Consider the following 12,496-nt stretch of genomic DNA (forward strand, 5'->3'; position numbering starts at 1 on the left):
CTTGTCTTTCCACGAAGATATGAGTTAATTTAGACGTTTTGAAAAGTCGGGTGTTACAATATTGATACCCTATTGATATCATATAAATTTGACTCTTTTTTTGAGAAATAAATAAGAAAAAATTAAGAGAACTATTTAAGTCATAATCTTATTTATTAAACTCTAAACTAGTAGAAAATATATTCTTTGTGATACTCCATCGGTATATTGATATCATATCGGTATCATATATGACTAAGCTTAATCATCTGTGATACTCTATCGATATATGATACCCTATTGGTATGATGTAAGATTGAACTCTTTTTTAAGAAACAAATAAGAGAAAATTATTAAAGCCACCATCTTATTCATTAAACTCTAAAATTAGTAGAAAATATATTTTCATGTTTTTTTTCTCTTGCGCAAATTTTTAATAAAGTTGTATCTAAATTATGACTCTTTTAAAACTGATTTTAAATTAAAATATTGAAGAATGAAACATACCTCTATGATAACACCATAGTATGTAGATATACCATAATGATGTCATGGATGATTGAGTAGTCTCATCGAAGAACTGAAGCAAATTCCAATGAAAACACTTCTCAGTTACTCATTTATACCGCCAGAGTATATTATACTTTGATGGTGTCAAGGAGGAAAAAGTCATCGTCAATGATGACACTGCTCAGTTACTCTTTGATACCATCATTATATATTTGTATACTGCAATATACTGTGATGGAGCATTTAAGGATAAAAAATTTACTTTTTTGGGTATAAGTGTTCTTTTCCCTATATAACTAGCCGTTACAAAATGATGCATATTGGATATATAATATTATTTCAATTTTTTTAGTTCGGTATATTAGTTCAATTTTGAAAAGAAGCACAAAAACATATTTGTGATTTATAATGTGAATACAAGTCAATACGTTTTAATACAATAGAGCTACATTGACCACAAACACCTATTTAAATAATTACAATTAGAGATTTTTATGGAATAAAATTTCTCTTTATTGATCGAGTTAGGTAAATATGATCAACGTTGATTATTTTCATAAACTTACATATAGGGTAAATGAATAAGAAGTTCAACAGACCAATTTTAACGTTCCACATTCAGTTTTACTAAACACTTTTTCTTCTTCTTTTAAAAACTTCGACGTACCGTAAATATGAATCATTTCGAGTGAGTTATATATAAAAGACTTGAAACATATATATTGAGACTCGAGAGGATTTAATATCTAAAATTTAGGGTTGTTTAGAGGAGATTTTGAGTTGGTAGAGATTGAATAGTCCGTTTATACTTCATGTATAGTCAGTGTATACTTCATGTATAGCTACACTATATTCAGTTTTTTGAGTGTATCATAATGTATAGTCAATATATAGCTCATGTATAAATAAGCTATATTTAACTTTTAGAGTGTGTATCATAATGTATAATCAATGTATATTTTCTATGACTTTTAGCTATTTTTATACAAATAAAACAAGACTATGTTTATTGAAAGTTAACTTCTTTATTATATAAATTTGAAACTATCCCTTAAATTTATTCATAATAAACAATTAATCAAAACATATTTGTAAATTGATCAATTGTTATGTATTGGTTCTTTGTAATTACATGCCTTTTAATGTCTTCTGTTTATAGTAATGTAAATTATCTAGTTATTTAAAATAATTTCTATTTTTTCATCTTCCTCGGTATTAACTTTTTTTTTTTACAACCTTTTCATATTTTTCACTGTTCTATATAAAAGTCCACAATAAGATATCTTTGTCCCATATTATTCTAATTCTCTTCGTGTCTGGGGTGTGAGAAAATCGAATCAACCAATAAACTGAATCGAAAAAATGTTATTGGGTTATTAATGGGTTTATAAAAAAAAGTTATTGGGTTATTGGTTTGGTTTCGATTTTTACTATTGGGTTATTGGGTAAACCGATAACCCAATAAGAGAGTAATAATTTACTACTTTACCCTTCCTAAATATTAAATATTATAATTTAATATATAGCTAGACACTATAACTATATCAAATTATCAATACTATAGTATACTCAAAACCTAAAGACTAAAGTAAGGGTTAACAATTGTAGCTATTTGATTCTAGTTTTAGTTTTAGTCTTGCTGGACTATTTGATTTAAGTTTTAGTTGTAGTTTGTAAATGTAGGTTGTAGCTTTTGCAACTTTGTAAAGGTCTGTAATTTGATTAACATCAGAAATTCCATACTATGTTTTGACGGTGACATGCAATTTATCCTTCGTACTACATTTGCTCTTATTAATTCAATTTCTCATTATTTTCTTGTTTTACTTTATCAAAGCATTTAGAGAAGTGAGTAATCGTATAGTATTTTATGGACATTTCTTATTGGGTAAACTAAAAATTAAACCGAAAACTGATAAAAAATATCATTTGATGGCCCTTTTCGCAAAACTTGCAATACTTGGGTGTATTTTTGTATTCCAAACTTGCAATACTTGGTTATGTTTTTGACTTTTTGTATTCCAATTTATTTTTTTTACATGTATTAACTTATTTTAAATACAAGGCAAGAAAATAAGATTATTTTATTAAGAAAGAAATATATGAAAAAAAACATTTATACACGCGATGACACGTGTATATCACCGCAACTGATTGAATTGGGTCTTGACTCCTCATTAGCATAAAAGGAGCATGAAAATGTAGAATAAATGAGTTCGAGGGGTGGGGAGGAGGGAGGGGAGAGGAGGATAATAGAACCCTAGTTAAGTTAGGCATATCAATGAAATTTCGTGTATAGTTCAAAATGATACTTGTGCCTTATCCGTAGAAAATATTGACACAATCAATTATTTATGAGGTAATTATGTATATATTCTAATGAAAAAACATTAATTTGCAACATAATAAGAATGGAAAGTGACATGTTACTACAAGTCAAATAGTATTGTGATTCTAATGAAAAATCATTAATTTGTAACATAAGAAGAATGGAAAGTGACATTTTAATACAAGTCAAATAATATTATTATTGTAATGAAAAGGCATTAATTTGTAACATAATAAGAATGGAAAGTGACGTGTTATTACAAGGTAATTAATATTATTACCCTTTATACTTGCTCATTTAAGGTAAGAAATCTAGGTGAATTTCTTTGGCTCTCTATATAAAGTGCATTATTTCACATCATTTTATATAATTTCATCTCAATTCTCTTTCTTTTCTCCTTCTTCCTAATACATTATACTTTCAATTAAAATTCTTGGATTTTAATCATCAGTAAGCACAAAACTTTCATCTCCTTCTTTTCCTCTCTATCATTGACTTATATGACTCTTTTTCTCTCTCTCTCTCACTCTAGATTCAGATTGGGTGGACTTGTTTGTCTTCTTTATCATGTTTTTTTTCCTTTGTTACTCCATTTTGGTCCCATGAACTATTTTACATTCACTTAATATAGATTGATTCAAAATTATATTCGAATTCAATATAATATCGATCGGTACATAATAAATGTATTGATTCAATTCTTCTTAATGAATATATTTGATCATCTATTTTGACTCAATTCGAATAAGCTGACAGTTTTGAATAGGGGAAGAATTCTTTAACTATTCGGTATTGACATCTTTCCCAATCGCTAATTGTTCTTCTAATCGGGCGAGGTAAACCTTCTCTCATAGAATTTCCTTCACCAATGCATTGCTAGCATTTAAATCTTAATTTTGTGTACTTACATTTGAAGCATTTTTTAAAGGGGAAGCATCATTCTTATTCTTTTGAAAATAATTTATAATTGAACTTCAAGTTTTATATATATTAAATTAGATGTAATATGGAGGAAATTTTTTTTTGGGCAAATTACAGAAATCACATACTTTTAAGGCAAAATTACAATTTATCCCTTAAAAGTTTATAATTACAGAAATCCCTCAAACAGATACAATAATAAAAGCGCTGATACATTAATCTGATGCGCGAGATACGTTAATCGTTAAGTAAGATACATTACATTTTATACATGATACACTAATTTGATGCGCGAGATACACTAATCTGATGCACTGATATACTAATTTGATGCGCGAGATACACTAATCTGATGCATGAAAATGAGGGATTTTGGAGATTTGTAAAACTTATAGGGGATAATGATAATAAGTAAACTTAAAGATCCAATTTTTTTACGGAGGTATAATCTTTTTAGGATTTTTAAAAAAATTATTCGATACAATTATAGATTAATATGGGAACATCTTTTATTTAAAATTGGGTAGATCATAAATTTCAAATTGAAGAGTTAATACTCAATACTTTCATGGATTCTTCAAAATTAATTTATATATTTGTATTAATGATTTTTTAAACATTTATCCTTGTTGAATGTGTTTGTTATAACTTAGATCATTAACTCTCTTATGTGTTAATACGCTTTAGATGCACATACGCATTTCATGCATTTTTATCTTGAACATTATCAATTAATTCATTTTATTTTTCAAGAATTGACTTAAATCCCCCCTCCCCACCCCCAGAAGTCTTAAATCTTGGCCTTTGACCACCCAAATTTCCCAAATTTTGTATATAAGGTGAAGTTTTGATCACACATATTATTTGCTTAATTCTATAGCTAAGAAATGTTAATTAGAGAGAATGGTAAATTCTTAAGAAAATGTAGAATTTCTAAGATTAAGATTAGCATAAATGAATATTTATAATTACTCCAAATTATCATAAACACCACACCTCTAGTAGGGTTGATTATTATCTTCTCGATCCAAATCTTAAAAGTTCAAAATCTGATGCACTAACTTCAAAAATTTTAGTGTGTTTCTATCTCTTGGCTCTTACTTATTTATATATGGGAACCCTTATGACTCACTCTCGACGCAACCTTGGGGATCTAATGAAGTTGGCCTTCTCGTGATGGGCTTGTCATCGTGAGGCCTATTGACCTATCTAAGTGAGTTTTTCAAGATTTCCTTGCGATTGATCATAATATATTTTTCCTGTCTTGTCTCTTGCCTAGGCTTTTGCCTTCTCACAATAATTTTCAATACAACTAGACGTGAATTATCCAACCTTACCAATTCAAAAAGTCTTATGATGTACTCATCCTATTGTGAGAAGACAAACTTAATTCTAGGCAAAAGATAAGGACATGGAAAAATATATTTTTGACAATCATATCAAAATATCGCGAAAGACTCATCTAGCCAGGTCAATGTGCCTCTCTATGGCAAGTCCATCACAAGAAGACTACTTTTATCAAGTCCCAATTAGAGATCACATCGAGAGCGAACCATAAAGATTTTCTAACTATAAATAAGAGAGATTCAGAGATAGAAACACATGAAAGGAAGTGGAGTTAGCACATTGATTTTGAAGTACTTTAAAAGAGGTTTGGACCAAGAAGGTAAAAACTAATATTGAGGATGTTGTTTATGATAATATGGAATAATAAGAATCCATTTATGCTTGCCCTAATCCTAGAATTTTTTCATTTTCTGGAAATCACATTTCTCTCCAAAATTTATATATCAAAGTGATGAAAGTTAGAATTAAGCTTCAAAAAAGTATTGCACTACTCGTAACTTATTTTTTGTGTATAAATATGTATGATTAGATATGCATGAGTTTTATGTATGATCCAATTCAGTCAACTATGCCACTTCCATGGGTGGATATTTGGGTGTTCCACAACAATCTCGGACTCAGGGTGGTCAAAGAGCTTCTTACTCATTAGCCAACAAACCCTCACTTGACCGTGGATGCTTTAATTGTGGTAAACATGGACAATTCAAAAGGGAATGCCCTCACAGATATATGGTTGGCTGAGCGCATCATGCAATAGGTAAATGCCACAATACCGATATGTGGAGGTAATAATGTCAGAGGACGTTCATAGGGTGGACGAGGAGGTAATTAGGGAGATAGTGGAGACTGAAGAAATGGTAATGCAAGAAGAGGAGCATCACAACCCAGTAGTTGGGTTGCCCGTAATGATGATAAAGCTCAGTGTTACGCTTTTTTGAGCAAGCTAGAGGTTGAGGCATCAGACGTAGTGATATACCCTCACCCTACTCCCACCCCTCCTAAATACATTTTTTTAGTATTTTTTTTATGCTCACGTGTCATAGAGAGTGTGGTCACTTTCTTGAAAACAAGTGAGCGGCAAAAAGTATGAAAAAAATTGATCAATATTGGACACTTGTCTTTTTAATTGGACATTTTAGAATTAGTTAGTACACATAAATTTTAACATTAAAACTTGTATGTATATAATTATTTTCATTTCTTTCTTTGTAAAATATTTGTTTCCCTCCTCACTTTAAACTCTCTTTTTTTCTTTCATTAATTTCTTCTCTTTTTGTTTTAGTTATTTTTTAAAATTACGTGTACTTTTTAGAAAAATAAATAATAATATTTTAATAAAGTGGCCTTTAATTTAGCTTTTTTTTTTACTTATTTGTATATCCGTTTGACATCAACTTATTTTAAATAAAAGATAATTTGAATTAAATTTATAATCAAATCAAAAGGAAAGATAAAGAAAATAAAAATAATTGGTGAAAAAAAAGAAAAAAAATAATAAATAAAATCAATAGTAAAAAGAAGATTAAAACAATCAATGAACGTAAAAAATGGGGAAAAAATTACGTTGTGTTTGAGAAACTTTTATTTTAAATACAAGGTCATGAAATTTTTTTTTAAAATAAAAATACTAGGCAAAAAAAATATATGTATTAACTTTTTTTAAATACAAGGCAAAGAAAATAAGATTTTTTTTTTTTAAAAAAAAGTATATGAAAAAAAACGTATACACATGGTGGCACGTGTATATCACTGCAACTAATTGAATTGGGTCTTGGCTCCACGCCAGCATAATAGGAGAATGAAAATATAGAATAAATGAGTTTGGGGGGGGGGGGGGGGAGATAATAAGACGATAATTAAATTTCAGTATGTCATTGAAATTTCAGATATAGTTCAGAGTTGTATTTTGTGCCTTTTCCCTAAAAATTATTTTCACAATCAACTATTTTTGAGTAATTAATTATGTATATATATTCTAATGAAAAAAAAACATTAATTTGTAACATAATAAGAATGACAAGTGACGTGTTATTACAAGTTAAATAATATTGTTACCATGTATACTTGCTCATTTTAATTTTAGGTAAGAAATCTAAGTGAATTCCCTTTGGCCCTCTATATAAAAGTGCATTATTTTACGTCATTTTATATAGTTTTCATCTTAATTCTCTTTCTTTTCTCCTTCTCCGTCATACTTTCAATATCACGTTTATCGTGTTTTTTTTTTCTTTTTTCTTTATTGCTCCATTTTTATTGTTATAGTAGTTTTTTTTTAAAAGATTTGTGTTATTAGCGTTTAATCACCAAATTTTAGATTTAAAAAAAATAAAATCAAAGGTTTCAATATAAATCTATAATCGTTTTGAATAATTAGGGTGTATTTTTTATTTTATAAGAAATCTTGGAAAGATTGTACCCCCTTAAAATGTATTCTCATCCATTACATCTAATTTCATATTTGATCAAATAAACAGTCTAAATATGTACAGATACACCGATTAGACTTGAGGTTCAATTATAAAATTATTTTCAGAAGAATGAGAATGATGCTTGAAATTCTTTTCAAAATTAATAAGTGTTGATTAATTCTTACAAATACTAAGGAATATACCATTAATTCTAGGCAAAATATAAGGACATGGAAAAGACCATGAAGAAGATTAACTTGGTCAGGTCCCAATTAGATCTCGCATCGAGAGCGAACTATAAAAGCTTTCTAGCTATAAATAAGAGAGATCCAACGATAGAAACACGTGAAAGAATGTGGAGTTAGTGCATTGATTTTGAACTTTAAAAGAGGTTTGGAACAAAAAGGTAAAAATCAATCCTACTAATTGAGGATGTTGTTTATGATAATCTGGAATAATAAGAATTCATTTATGCTAGCCCTAATCCTAGAATTTTTACATTTTTCGCAAATCACAATTCTCCCCAAAATTTATATATCAAAGTGATGAAAGTTAGAATTAAGCTTCAAAAAAGTACTCCATCACTTGTAACTTATTTTTGGTGTATAAATATATATGATTAGATTTGTATGAGTTTTATTTATGATCCAATTCAGACAGATATATATGCCCGTTGGGTATTCGAGTGTCCCATAATAGCCTCTGACTCAGGGTGGTCAAGATGCTTCTTACTTATTAGCTAGCAGACCGTCACTTGAACGCAAATACTTAAATTTTGGTGAACAAGGACACTTTAAAAGGGACTATCATACATGAATTACAATTACTCCAAATTATCATAAACACCATACCTCAGTTAGTAGAGTTGATTCTTGCCTTCTTGGTCAAAACTCAAAATCTCTTTTAAAGTTCAAAATCTGATGCACTAACTCAATTTTTTTTTGTTTGTTTCTATCTCTTGGCTCTTACTTATTTATAGTTAGGGAACCCTTATGACTCGCTCTCGAAAAGATCCTTGGAGGTCTGATCAAGTTGGCCTTCGCGTGATGGGCTTGTCATCGTTAGGCTTATTGACATGCCTAACTGAGCTTTTCAAGATTTTTTTGCGATTGATCATAATGTATTTCCCTAGCGCAGCCTCGTCTATTGTCTAGGCTTCTGCCTTATCTTAATAGTTTTAAATACAATTAGACGTGAATTATCCAACCTTACCAATTCGAAAAGTCTCATGATGTACTAATCCTATTGTGAGAAGAAAAAATTCTAGGCAAAATATAAGGACATGGAATAATACATTATCGACAATCATAAAAATATTGTGAAAAACTCACCTAGCCAGGTTAGTGGGCCTCTCAATGACAAGCCCATTACAATAAGACTAAATTGGTAGGTCCCAATAAGAGATCGTATCGAGAGCGAACCATAAAGGTTTCCTAACTATAAATAATAGAGATCTAGAGATGAAAACACATGAAAGAATGTGAAGTTAGCGCATTCATTTTGAACTTTAAAAGAGGTTTGGACCAATAAGCTAAAAATCAACCCTACTAATTGAGGATGTTGTTTATGATAATTTGGAATAATAGGAATTCATTTATGCAGCGCTAATCCTAGATTTTTAAATTTTTCGCAAATCACAATTCTCCGTAAAATTTATATATCAAAGTTATTAACGTTAGAATTAAGCTTCAAAAAGTACTCCACCACTCGTAACTTATTTTTGGTGTATAAATATATATGATTAGATATGTATGAGTTTTATTTATGATCTAATTCAGTCGTGTGTGTATATATATGTATTAGGGTGTTCCACAATAATCTCTGACTCAGGGTGGTTAAAGAGCTTCTTACTCATTAGCCAACAGACAGTCACTTGACCATAAATACTTTAATTTTGGTGAAAAAGGACACTTCAAAAGGGAATTCCCCCATAGACAGATGTGGTAAAGGCCATGGTACCAACAAGTGGAGGTAATAATGACGAAAGAAGTCCATAGGGTGGGTGAGAAGGTAATCAGAGAGGCAATTAAGGCCAAAGAAATGGTAATGTAGGAAGAAGAGCAGCGCAACCCTGTAGGGGGGTTGCCCTATTGATGATAGAGCTCAATGTTACTCTTTTCTGGGCAAGACATAGGTTGAGGCATCAATACAATGATAACATGTACTCTTCTTATTTGTGAATGTATAACTTATGTTTTGTTTGATCCAGATTCCACCTATTCATATGTATCTATTAGATTTGCGTTGTGACTTAACTTGAATTGTGATATTCTTGATGCCCCTATCCATGTTTCCATTCCGGTTGGAGAGTCTGTTGTTGTTACCCATGTATATCATTCATGCTCTGTTATGTTTGTGAATTTTCACACTTGGGTAGATTTAGTAATCCTGGATATGGTCGATTTTGATATGATTTTGGCTATGACTTGGTTGTCCCCTCACTTTGTTATGTTGAATTGTAATGCTAAGACAATGACTATAGATATCCAGAGTAGGGAGGTTAGAGTGGGAAAGTGTGTATAAGTCTAAGCCCTTAAATATCATATTCTTTATTCAGGCAAAGAGGTTAGTGGGGAAGGGTTAGTTAGCCTATTTGGCTCATCTTTGGAATGTCAGTGCGGAGTCCCCTTCCATTGAGTTTATTCCTATAATTTCTGAGTTTTGGGAGGTGTTTTCTACGAACTTGCTTGGTATGCCTCCGGATAGGAACATCGATTTTTATATTGATTTGAAACTGGGTACTTCCCCAATATCTATTCCTCCCTATCACATGGCTCTGGTAAAGTTGAGGAAACTCAAGACTCAACTTCAAGAACTCATTGATAAGGGTTTTATTTGTTCTAATGCTTCCCCAACAAGGTATAAAGAAAAATAATGGCAGCATGAGAATATGTATAGATTATCAACAATTGAATAAGGTCACCATCCAGAATAAGTACCCATTACCTCTTATAGATGATTTGTTTGACCAGCTGCAGGGTGCTTCTATTTTCTCTATGATTGATATGGGATCAGGATACCACCACTTAAAGATTAGGCCTGTTGACATACCTAAGACAACTTTCTGGACCCGGTATGGGCATTATGAGTTCTTAATGATGTTGTTTAGGTTGACTAATGCACCGAGAACTTTCACGAGCTTTACTAATATGATCTTTAAGTTTTTCCTGGACTCCTTTATAATTGTATCCATTGATGATATCTTGAGAGAAACATGTAGACCACTTTCGTATGGTTCTGGGTATCTTAGGAAAGCAAAAGATGTATAAATTTTTTTCGGAAGTGTGAATTTTGGTTGTCCTCGATTGCCTTCCTGGGCATGTAGTTTTAGAAAAAGAGGGTGATGGTAGATCCCTAAAAGATTGAGGTAGTTAAAAGTTGGGTTCAACCTAATTTTGTGACAGAGGTTAGGAGTTTTGTGGGTCTTTCTAGCTACTATCATAGATTTGATAAGAACTTTGCTTCTATTGCTATGCATCTGACAAGGTTGACCTAAAAGGAGGTAACCTTTGTGTCTGGTTTGACCAATGTGAGGAAAGTTTCCAAAGGCTAAAGACTCTCTTGACCACTACTCTTATTTTGACATTGTCGATGAAGGGTAAAGACTTCATTGTTTATTGTGATGCTTCAGATTTAGATTTAAGTGTTGTGTTGATGCAAGATAGGAATATCATAACTTATGCTTCAAGCAGTTGAAGGTTCATGAGAGGAACTATCCAACCAATGATTTAGAGTTGACACTAGTAGTGTTTGCGTTTAAGATCTGGAGGCATTATATTTATGGGATCAAGTGTGAGGTGTTCACTGATCATCGCAACTTGCAATATATATTCACTCAGAAAGATTTGAATCCGAGACAGAGAAGATGGATGAAGTTGTTAAAAGACGATGTGACCATTTAATACCATTCGAGTAAGGATAATGTAGTGGAAAATGCATTGAGCCAGAAGAAAGTTAGCATGAGAAGTATTTGGCTTGCTTGGAGGTGTCTATGCAACCCTTAGACAGAGAGATTCAAGCTCTAGAGTCTAAGTTCATGTAGTTGGGTATCTCAAAGAAAGGTGAGTATTATCCAGTATTAAGGTTAGGTCCACTTTTATAGAGGAGATCAAGACTAAGAAGTTTGATGATGAGGACTTTAACAAACTCATAAATAAGGTGGTATCTGGGGAGGCCCAAGATGCCACTCTCGATGCATTTGGAGTGCTCAGTTTTAGAGGAAGAATTTGTATTCCTCAGGTTGATGAGTTGATATTGAATGCATGTGTTGGTAGAGTCTCATGGTTCACGATATTCAATTCATCTAGGTGTGACCAAGATGTATCGAGGTTTGGGGCGGCTCTATTGGTGGACGAGAATGAAAAAAAAAATAGTCGAGTATGTATCCAAATTTCAGAATTGTTAGCAAGTAAAGTATGAACATCAAAATCCTGAAGGGTTACGGTATGACTCAATTTGGCTCATTATTAATAGATTGACTACGTCAGCCAATTTATCCCAGAATGGATTATAACTCTCAATAGTTGAAAACTATTTATGTCAAGGAAATAGTAAGGTTGTATGAGGTGCCCCTTTCTATCATTTAGAACATTGGTACTCAATTTACTTCCAAATTATAGAGTAAGTTGCATAAATCGTAGGGTACTCAGCTTACTTTTGGAACAACCTTTCATTTGCAAACTGATGGTCAGCTAGAGAGGATGATTTAGGTGTTGGAAGATATGTTGAGAGAATGCGAACTGAGTTTAGAGGCCATTGGGATCAGTTCTTACCCTTGTGTAAGTTCTCTTACAATAATAATTATCATTTCAGTATTGATACGAATCCATTCGAGGCACTCTATGAGAGGGGATACAAATCTCTCATAGTAAGTTGCGATTCCTGATCGAGATGTCTGAAAGTTGAGAGAGAAAGAGATCACTAGGTAAGGTTCAGTGGAAACATCATCCAAATGATGAGGCTACTTGGGAGATCGGGAGGGACATGCGGGATAAGTACCCTT

Source organism: Solanum verrucosum, unplaced genomic scaffold (assembly GCF_900185275.1).
Source record: "Solanum verrucosum unplaced genomic scaffold, falcon-dt-bn FXZP01000031.1, whole genome shotgun sequence".
Lineage (NCBI taxonomy): Eukaryota > Viridiplantae > Streptophyta > Magnoliopsida > Solanales > Solanaceae > Solanum > Solanum verrucosum.